Here is an 11315-nt window from a genome sequence, read left to right on the forward strand (position 1 = left end):
TTTAAAGAAAGAGGAGTACCAAAGACAGGTTCAGTCTTATAGTGGATGCTTGGAAAAGGATAAGTGGTTCTCTGGGACCATTTGAGTGGATCAAATTACCTTCTAAAGTAATGATGAAAACAAGAATAAGTCAGAGGGACTATGAAACACTCTAAATTCTTCCTTCAGGCAAATGATACCAAATCATCAAGGATAGATAATTGTTTTCTCTCCATTTAATTTTTATTTTTTTCTTGAAGATTGACAGAATTAGAAATTTTACAACCCCCATTAGTGGTACATTTAAGTGTTTTAGTATCCAGGTGATTAAGAAGTACCTGATCATGGGCTTCCCCGGTGGCGCAATGGTTGAGAATCTGCCTGCCAATGCAGGGGACACGGGTTCGAGCCCTGGTCTGGGAAGATCCCACATGCCGCGGAGCATCTGGGCCCGTGAGCCACAATTGCTGAGCCTGCACGTCTGGAGCCTGTGCTCCGCAACAAGAGAGGCCGCGACAGTGAGAGGCCCGCGCACCGCGATGAAGAGTGGCTCCCGCTTGCCGCAGCTAGAGAAAGCCCTCGCACAGAAACGAAGACACAACACAGCCATAAATAAATAAATAAATAAATTAAAAAAAAAATCTTCTTTCTCTTTAAAAAAAAAAAAAAAAAAAAAAAAGAAGTACCTGATCTCTTCTGCTTTATTTCAAGGCTCTTCTCTTGTTCTGACTGCATACATTTAAAAGTAACTAATTAATATCTGTAGCAAAAAAATTCTCATCGTAAAAGTCACGGATAAAGCGGGCACTTCCCTACCTAGAGTCAGGGACTTAAACTGTAAACAAATGTTCATGCCTTACTGTTTTGTTCAGATGTAAAAGAAAGAACAATGCTCAAGATATAGCAGAATCTTTAAAGTATGCAATTTGTGTGACCCTTGCTGAGTCAGGTGAGTGGGTGATGCTGGGAGGAGAGAGTTGTAGAAAAAACCGACTTCTAGCAAGGACCCAGGCTAAAGAGAACAGGAGTGGGGCTGAGAATATGCTCAAGGAGAAGGAATTCTTTGGAAGGGGGACGCCCGAGTGGTTAGGTGGTGGGTCCAGTGGCTGAGGAGAAAGCTTTTGATCTGAGAGGACTAGATCTGGGGCCCAGAGGAAAAAGGACTCGTTCTCTTTACCTCGGGACTTGAGAGGAGAGCTCAGCCTGCGTCTGAGAGTGGAGGTAGAGTGGCCTAACAGAGAGTACTGACTCCAGGGAATTGCCGCCCAGAGGGAAAGGAAGTATGGTGGAAGGCCTAGGAGAGTCTTTTTAATGTTCTAAACCTACCATGAAATTGCATACTGTGAGACTATTGTGCTTAAAACTTAATCCAAATGGATAGCATTTGTATTCCCAAGATACACACGTAGTAGATATTTTTGATGTATTTGAACAGACTCTCAAGTCTGTTATTCACTACGGAGTACCAAGTAGGGGATTCCTGTTAGCAGACAAGAGAGAGCAGGATATGATGTTTTCACAGGACAAAACTCCGATACATGTAATTCAGGTAAGGTGACAAAACCCAAGTGTGAAATCTCAGGGGGGCAGAAAAGTACCCTTTTTTTGTATAGCATTTGATCCTTAAAAATTATTCTCTAATTATAATCTCTCAGAACATGGCTGGATTTGGCCCACTTAAACTGCCATAGGTCCAGGAAGGGTAGAGATCTGGAGTTTATTCATTCATTTGGGAAGGAACCCCAGTGGGATACACAGAATGTAGAACTTGGAGATATGATAATATAACATGATTGTCCTTAGTGTAGGTGGAATCCTAAACACTGGGATAAATTTGAGGTATAGAGGTTACGTGACTTTAGTTTATTATCCTCTGGTTTTTGTCTTCATTGTCTGCACTGTTGTTATGTTTTATGAAACTTAGAGCATTCTCTAATTTGGAGCAGGAATTATTCTTTGATATCAGGCAACACCTTAGCTAACGTCCTCAATCAGGATATGTTTAGTCAACAGATAACTTTTTTTTTTTTAATAAATTTTATTTATTTATTTATTTATTTGGGCTGCATTGGGTCTTCGTTGCTGCGCGCGGGCTTTCTCTAGTTGTGGCGAGCGGGAGCTATTCTTCATTGCGGTGCACGGGCTTCTCATTTGCGGTGGCTTCTCTTGTTGTGGAGCACGGGCTCTAAGCACATGGGCTTCAGTAGCTGTGGCACATGGGCTCAGGAGTTGTGACACACAGGCCCTAGAGCACAGGCTCAGTAGTTGTGGCTCACGGGCTTAGTTGCTTCGTGGCATGTGGGATCTTCCTGGACCAGGGCTCGAACCCATGTCCCTTGCATTGGCAGGCGGATTGTTAACCATTGAGCCACCAGGGAAGCCCCAACAGATAACTCTTGACTCATACTAAATACAAGTGCGTTGCCTGCTTTGGGTGGATACTACGATGAAATCAGAGGCAGACATTATTCTCAAGTTGATCTAGCGGGAGGGGAGGATGGACTGAGGGTTGGGAACTTGGGTTCTGCAGTCAGACCCAACCTGGGTTCAGATCCTGGTTTTGACGTGTTCTAGATACATAACCTTGGAAAAAGTTGCTCAATTTCTCTAAGCCTTCCAAGGTTACACATCTAGTACATGTCAACACCAGGATCTGTGTAGTAGTACCTATTTCATAGGAGTGCTGGAGATAATAGTTTGTAAACTCAGGAACTTAGGAAGTCCTCTGTAAACACTGGTAACACACACAGTTGAACAGAATGCTGCCCTATGGGTCTAGGGCATTATGACTTTGCTGGAAGTTCAATGTTAGAGATAGGACTTGGAGGGTTATCTATATGGAAGCAATCATCCAGACTGTATGACTTTGAATGACATTGCCAGAGATAAGCACAAGAAATAACAGGACAGAACACAGAATCTTATTTTTTTTTTTAATCCACAAAAGTGGACTAGCAATTATATTTCTTATCTTCTTTGATGTTTTGTTTTATTACCTTGTGGTAACTCAGATGCTACAGGAGTTGAATCAGACTGATACCAATATGAAGATGACTTAACTCATCAACTCTTTTTAACACACAGCTATTGAGCCTGTTGTATACACCTGTCATGGGTTCTAGCACTAGATCTACTTTTTCAGTTCTGAAAACAAAACAGACTAAGAAGCCATCTGGGTGGTTAGCTCTCAAACTCAGGAGTTTGGCTGCCTATTAAAGATAGGTGGCTATAGATGTTGGAGAGTTTTCATGCACCGTGAATGAAACTGCTAAATAATAATTTGGTAAATAATAAAGAAGTGGTGGAGATGGATTTCTTAGCTCACTATTTTGTTCAGACATTGTGGTTTCAACTTATTTAAATATCTGTAAATGTTTAATATCACTGATTGCCCTGTCATGTGCTTTATTCTTTAAAAAAAGTTATGTAATATTTGATACATGCAAAAGGTTATATAAATCTATAAATTAGTAGAACATTATCAATACATTGAAGCTACTGTGTGAGGAGGAGTTTAACTTGTTTACTGCATTATTACAGCTTACTAAAACATTATTGGTCAATAATTAAATATTTCCAGAACGCCACCTCTCTTGTCTCCTGCCAAGCATCTGATGTGGGCCTGGGGTCTTTGTTGGTCAGTCAGTTTAGTGTTTGGGAAAAACAGCTGGATACGGACCAGAGGGGTGTGAGGACGAGCTGGCATCGGTGTCTGTCACCACGTCTAACCAAGAAGAGAGAATCTGCGACTGCCGCTGTTCCTCCTCCTCTGTCTGAAGTGAATTCCTCTTTTGGCCAACTCTGCGTGGAGCCATTTGTGGCCAGGGATTCTGGGAAATGTAGTTCCACCTACGTCGAGTCGATACAGTACAAACCAGCACACGTTCCTGTACTTGTTTGTTGTACTGTCAACAAGAGAGACATTCAGAATTATTTCTGCTTAGAAGATATCAGAAGTTATTTAAGATACCAGAATAGTTTAAAAATAGAGTTTAACTTGAATATATCAGTTTCCTTTTCCATTAAACTATATCTTTATTTTCAAAGCCATGAGATAACTTAAAACAGGAGTAATATAATCTTACCTTCTTCTGTTGAAAGAATTCTTTTAATTTGTTAAGTAATTTGAACCTCGAGCTAAAAGAAACAAAACAAAATTAAAAAAAAATTATCCAGTACAGTGCCATCTAGTGATAAATAATTTACTTTCTGGTTGAAGATCACTACTACATTTTACTTCTTGATAAATCAAGAACTTCTTTTTTTTTTTTTTGGCTGCGTTGGGTCTTCATTGTGGTGCGCGGGCTTCTCATTGCTGTGGCTTCTCTTGTTGCAGAGCACAGGCTCTAGGCACGTGGGCTCAGTAGTTGTGGCTCTCGGGCTTCAGTAGTTGCGGTGCGTGGGCTCAGTAGTTGTGGCTTGCGGGCTCTAGAGCTCAGGCTCAGTAGTTGTGGCGCACGGGCTTAGTTGCTCTGTGGCATGTGGGATCTTCCTGGACCAGGGATGGAACCTGTGTTGCCTGCATTGACAGGCGCATTCTTAACCACTGTACCACCAGGGAAGTCCCAAGAACTTCATTTTTAATCATGCCAAATAATTTACTTTCTGGTTGAAGATCGCTACTACATTTTGCTTCTTGATAAATCAAGAACTTCATTGTTAATCATGCCTAACTCCTAAGACGTATTAGGGGACTATTCCTAAATAAACCAAATATTTGCAAATAATTAAAAATAACCAGAAAAAAAAGAGCTAGGAAAGTTTTTTTATCCTCAGATTTTATTCTACATCTGCATATGTAATGAGTCACAATTTGTCCATTTACTGGATACCATTTGGAGGAGAAAAAATTTTTTGTTTTTGAAAAGAATAGGATTATTTTAGAAGCGTGATGTAGTGGAATGAACGTGGGCTTTAAAATCAGGCAGGCAAAGGTTTGTCTTTTGGACCTTATTTTTCTTATGATCTGCCAGGCAGTGTTCCAAGAACTTTTTTTTTTTTTCCCCAAGAACTTTATATGTACTGAATCATTAAATATTCACGAAAACCTGATGAGGCATTTTGCAAATGAAGAAACCAAGGCTCATAGAACAGTTACGTGTTAGGGTGCTTATCTCATTGCTTTTGGGTTATTTGTGTGTTTGTTTCTCTAAAACAGAGTGACTCTTTGCAGGGAAGGTCTTATTAGTATTTGTTTTCCCAGCACCTAGTACAGGTTCATATGTCTCCAATTCAGCTGGTGAATATTTGATATATTGATTTTTTTTTTGCTTCCATAAAATGAAGACACAATAGCCACAACAAGACAATGTAAAATTAAATTGTTTAGTTAAAATATCAGTGTTTTCTCTGAGTGAAAAAAATATGTAATTTAAAAAAATATTATACAGTGAGAAATCCTAGGTTCTAGTGTCTAGATTTAATTTTAATCTCAGTTATACATGCACAGAATTCAAAGAGTCCAGGGGTTGTACAAGGCTTGTTACAAAACTCAGCAGTCTCCCAACTCTTACCCCCACCCCAGTCCCTGCTCTCTGAAGTTCAACTCTGAGACCTAATTGTTTTGTTGTTTACCTCCAAAGCTCCAAATAGCATGTTGCTCTTTTTCCAGTTTTTAATTTTTTAGTCTTAGGCATTACCTTTGACTTCTCATGATAGGGGAAGAGTATTTATCTTTCTTATGCACCCTCACTCTATGTGCAGAACCCTCCTACCTTCTCATTATAATTAAATTTTGAATAATAATCAGTGTTTACATTATTATGACCATGAAAACATTATTCACAGCTGAGGCATATAATCCATGGTTACTTTTTCTTTCCAACACAGCTTTTTGTTTTCCCTGGTGTTAATAATTGTCTTTTTTTGGAGAGAAGACGTTTGCTTACTTAGATTTTATGTATTTGTCACTTATTCCTCCCTAAACTCTTCCCCAGATGTCTAAATATAGTTAGGGTATGTGACCTTGACCCAGTTGTTTAACTCTTCAGCTAAAATATTTTGTCATTTATGGTGTGAAAGGTCCAGACGACATGAAGACTTATGCTACTTGTATCTTTAAAACTTTATGGTTGCATGAAACAGACATCTGGCTATTTTGTGCTGATCACATCCTTAGTGGACAGCACTGCCAGCCAGCACACAGCCCTCCTGTCTGACCTTGGTGGTCTTTTCTCGGGTAGCTGGAGCGTCTCTGCTCCAGGGCGGCATGGGACTCAAGGTCTGGCTGGAAGTGGAGCCCCACTTGTGTGTGACCAAGACTGCTAGTCAGCAAAAGCTGTGTCAAGCATGCATAATAAGCTAGCAGTACCCTCAGTCCATCCAGAAGATCAGAGATTCTTTGATTAGGGAAATTTACTTGAGTCTTTTGACAGGTGGAAGCACTGGTTATCTTTTATAGTGAATAGTCATAGGAGAGTGGATAAATAAAGTTGCCAGGGTGAAATAAAGAATAAATGGCATAGAAGATATGAGCAGACATTAATTAAAATTTTGTTTGAAACAAAAATAAAACAGAAAAAACCCTTGGCAGTAGCTTCTTAGATTGTTTTAAGAAATAATGTTGGAGACATAAGCATGAATGATCCAGTGACTCTAAGCTTGTAGATGTTCTGTTTACCTCCGTCATAGACCTGGTATGCTTGTGAATAGTGTCTGAGATGTTATTTGGGGGGATGTCATAATTACTTTATCTATGTGTAGAAGAAAAACTAGAGGACAGAATGAGTCTGTCCTGTTTTCATAGAGAATTTGCTACAGAAGCTGTCATTATCGACAGCCAGCACTAGGAGGCCACAGAGACCGTGATTCTGAAGGACTCAGGTTCATGCATCTTTCCTGTTGGAGTTGAAAAAGAAACCTAGGGTAAAAAGCCCAGTTGATGTGCTGTAAAAACTTAAAATTTAGGAACAGTTAAACTAGATAGTCATCCTAGTTTTCATAATGCAGTGATAAATGAGTCGAAAATATGCAAAGCTGCTTCTTTATATGCTTGTGACGTTGTTTGTAAATAAAATAAGCAAAGTGTGTATTCTTACGAATGCACTTTTAAAAATTGTACTGCTGGTTTTTAGTTCTTGAACCTCTGGATCCAGGCCCTGACTACCTTAGGCTTGGATGATTTCAGTAGCTTCTTAATTGATCACACTCTTGGTCTCATTTTCCTCTAGTCCATTCTATTTATTGAAAACTAGAGTTTTCATCAGAAATAGTTTTGGTCACGTGTGTCCTCTGACTAGAAACCTCTTTTTCAAACCCAAAAGACCCAGACAAATGTTCATGGTTTGGAAGACTCAATATTGTTAAGATGTCCATTTCTTCCCAACTTGATCTATACATTGAAGGCCATCCTAATCAAAATCCTAACATGCCTTTTCTAGAAATTGACAAGATCATGCTTAAATGCTTATATTTATGTCAAAATGTATTGATCCTAGAAGAGCTAAAACAGTCTTGAAAAAGAAAAATAAAGTTAGATGAGTTACACCCACCTAATGTCAAGACAATATAAAGCCACAGTAAACAACATGGTGTTTATGTAAGGAGAAACATAACAGAAGAAAGAGTCCAGAAACGGAGCTATACATATGTAAGCTATTGATTTTTTAACAAACTTTAAGGTAATTCAATGGCAAAGAGCTTTATATTTTTAATAAATGCTTCTGGAACAAGTAGACATCCTATACCAAAAACTAACAAACAAACAAAAATCCTCCTCCCCCATGCCAGACATAAAATTTAATTGACATATACCATAGACCTAAACATAAGGGCAAAATCATAAAAATTCTAGAAGGAAACAGGAGAACATCCTTGTGGACTTTGAGTAGGCACACTTTTTACAGAAGACCAAAAACACTGAATATTAAGCCTAATTTATATTTTGGTCAGGATTAAAATCATCTGTTCTTCAAAAAGCTGTTAAGAGAATTAAAAGATAAGCCATGAACTAGGAGAAAATATTTGCAATATATTTATCTGATAAAAGAACTGTATCCAAAAATAACCTATATAATGCCTTAACTGTAACCTAAGGAGAAGTAATTTTAAATAAATAAATAATTTTAAATGACGTGTTACAATGCATAGCTGACATAGTAAGATGCTTACAATTAGAGAGAGAATTATTCTGAAGGGGACAGCTGGGAATTCAGAATGATACCAGGGAGAGGGTTGCTGTCTATAACGTGAAGAATTGTTGTAAGTCTCTGAACAAAGCTATTTTGTTTCCATGGTTTTTGAATATATATTAAAACTATGCAAAATGTAAAAAAAAAAAAATAAGGTGGTCTTTTATTTCTTTGCATTTCATGTTAGTGCTAAATATAATATTCTAAAAAGGGAAATATTACCTTAATGACTGTAGCACATCCTACTGGCCGCTTTCCCTGCGACCTTTCACCACTCTCCTTTTCTTTTTTTTTTTTTTTTTTTTTTTTTTTAGACCACAACAAAAGCAACAATGATTGCAATTACCAAACATGAAACACACTTATACTATGTCATAATATTGACATTCAGTCCAGTAATCCTCCACTGTAACAGCTCCTTTACTTTGCAGTGAAAATTGATTTGTATATTCTTTTCCTCTGAGTCCTTGTGGGATTTTTTTTTTTAATTCAGACAGAAAGTCACAAAAATTATACTCATCCTCATCAGTTCACTCAGTCCCATGTAATTAATTTCTTTTTTTTCATCTTGATCTTTTGTTAGCAGTTTTATGAGTTCATCAGTTTTTCATTAGAGTTCTGAAAATGCTTATTCATTCAGTTCAGCAGTACAGTCAGTTACCAGAAACCTGTACTTGTCAGAGTCTTTTCCATGAATTTCTTGAAGATGAAACTCTTTTATAGGAACATATTTGCAAAATCATCAGAGTACACCCAGAACTGTCTGTAAATGACAAAAGACTTAAAAATGACCATGGTTAAAGATTTGATGAAAGTTCATAATAATGCAGTTGACAAGAAAATTAGTTATTTCTGAGATATACATTTTAAAGTAATAACTAGGATTATTACTTATAACATTATACCAGAACATATAAGATTTTTAGACGTTTCCTGTAATGTCTGAAACATTTATATTAACATATTTCCATACATATTTCCATACAAATACAAATATAAGATTTTTAGAAATTTCATGTAATGTCTGAAACATTTATATTAACATATTTCCATACATATTTCCATACAAATACAAATATAAGATTTTTAGAAATTTCATGTAATGTCTGAAACATTTATATTAACATATTTCCATACATATTTCCATACAAATACAAATATAAGATTTTTAGAAATTTCATGTAATGTCTGAAACATTTATATTAACATATTTCCATACATATTTCCATACAAATACAAGATTTTTAGAAATTTCATGTAATGTCTGAAACATTTATATTAACATATTTCAATACATATTTCCATATAAATACAAATATAAGATTTTTAGAAATTTCATGTAATGTCTGAAACATTTATATTAACATATTTCCATACAAATAACCCAATGAAAGTTTAGTATTAGTTGTTTTGTTTGTTTTTTTATACTGCAGGTTCTTATTAGGCATCAGTTTTATACACATCAGTGTATACATGTCAATCCCAATCGCCCAATTCAGCACATCACCATCCCCACCTCATCGCAGTTTTCCCCCCTTGGTGTCCATATGTCCATTCTCTACATCTGTGTCTCGACTTCTGCCCTGCAAACTGGCTCATCTGTACCATTTTTCTATGTTCCACATACATGCATTAACATACGATATTTGTTTTTCTCTTTCTGACTTACTTCACTCTGTATGACAGTCTCTAGATCCATCCACTTCTCAACAAATGACTCAATTTCGTTCCTTTTTATGGCTGAATAATATTCCATCGTATATATGTACCACAACTTCTTTATCCATTCGTCTGTTGATGGGCATTTAGGTTGCTTCCATGACCTGGCTATTGTAAATAGTGCTGCAATGAACATTCGGGTGCACGTGTCTTTTTGAATTACGGTTTTCTCTGGGTATATGCCCAGTAGTGGGATTGCTGGGTCATATGGTAATTCTATTTTTAGTTTTTTAAGGAACCTCCATATTGTTCTCCATAGTGGCTGTATCAATTTACATTCCCACCAACAGTGCAAGAGGGTTCCCTTTTCTCCACACCCTCTCCAGCATTTGTTGTTTGTAGATTTTCTGATGATGCCCATTCTAACAGGAGTGAGGTGATACCTCATTGTAGTTTTGATTTGCATTTCTCTAATAATTAGTGATGTTGAGCATCTTTTCATGTGCTTCGTGGCCGTCTGTATGTCTTCTTTGGAGAAATGTCTATTTAGGTCTTCTGCCCATTTTTGGATTGGGGTGTTTGTTTCTTTGATATTGAGCTGAATGAGCTGTTTATATATTTTGGAGATTAATCCTTTGTCCGTTGATTCATTTGCAAATATTTTCTCCCATTCTGAGGGTTGTCTTTTGGTCTTGTTTATGGTTTCCTTTGCTGTGCAAAAGCTTTGAAGTTTCATTAGGTCCCACTTGTTTATTTTTGTTTTTATTTCCATTACTCTAGGAGGTGGATCGAAAAAGATTTTGCTGTGATTTATGTCAAAGAGTGTTCTTCCTATGTTTTCCTCTAAGAGTTTTATAGTGTCCAGTCTTATATTTAGGTCTCTAATCCATTTTGAGTTTATTTTTGTGTATGGTGTTAGGGAGTATTCTAATTTCATTCTTTTACATGTGGCTGTCCAGTTTTCCCAGCACCACTTGTTGAAGAGACTGTCTTTTCTCCATTGTATATCTTTGCCTCCTTTGTCATAGATTAGTTGACCATAGGTGCGTGGGTTAATCTCTGGGCTTTCTATCTTGTTCCATTGATCTATGTTTCTGTTTTTGTGCCAGTACCATATTGTCTTGATTACTGTAGCTTTGTAGTATAGTCTGAAGTCAGGGAGTCTGATTCCTCCAGCTCCATTTTTTTGCCTCAAGACTGCTTTGGCTATTCGGGGTCTTTTGTGTCTCCATACAAATTTTAAGATGATTTGTTCTAGCTCCGTAAAAAATGCCATTGGTAATTTGATAGGGATTGCATTGAATCTGTAGATTGCTTTGGGTAGTATACTCATTTTCACAATGTTGATTCTTCCAATCCAAGAACATGGTATATCTCTCCATCTGTTGGTATCATCTTTAATTTCTTTCATCAGTGTCTTATAGTTTTCTGCATACAGGTCTTTTGTCTCCCTAGGTAGGTTTATTCCTAGGTATTTTATTTTTTTTGTTGCAATGGTAAATGGGAGTGTTTCCATAATTTCTCTTTCAGATTTTTCATCATTAGTGT

This window comes from Balaenoptera acutorostrata, chromosome 7 (genome assembly GCF_949987535.1).
Source record: "Balaenoptera acutorostrata chromosome 7, mBalAcu1.1, whole genome shotgun sequence".
NCBI lineage: Eukaryota > Metazoa > Chordata > Mammalia > Artiodactyla > Balaenopteridae > Balaenoptera > Balaenoptera acutorostrata.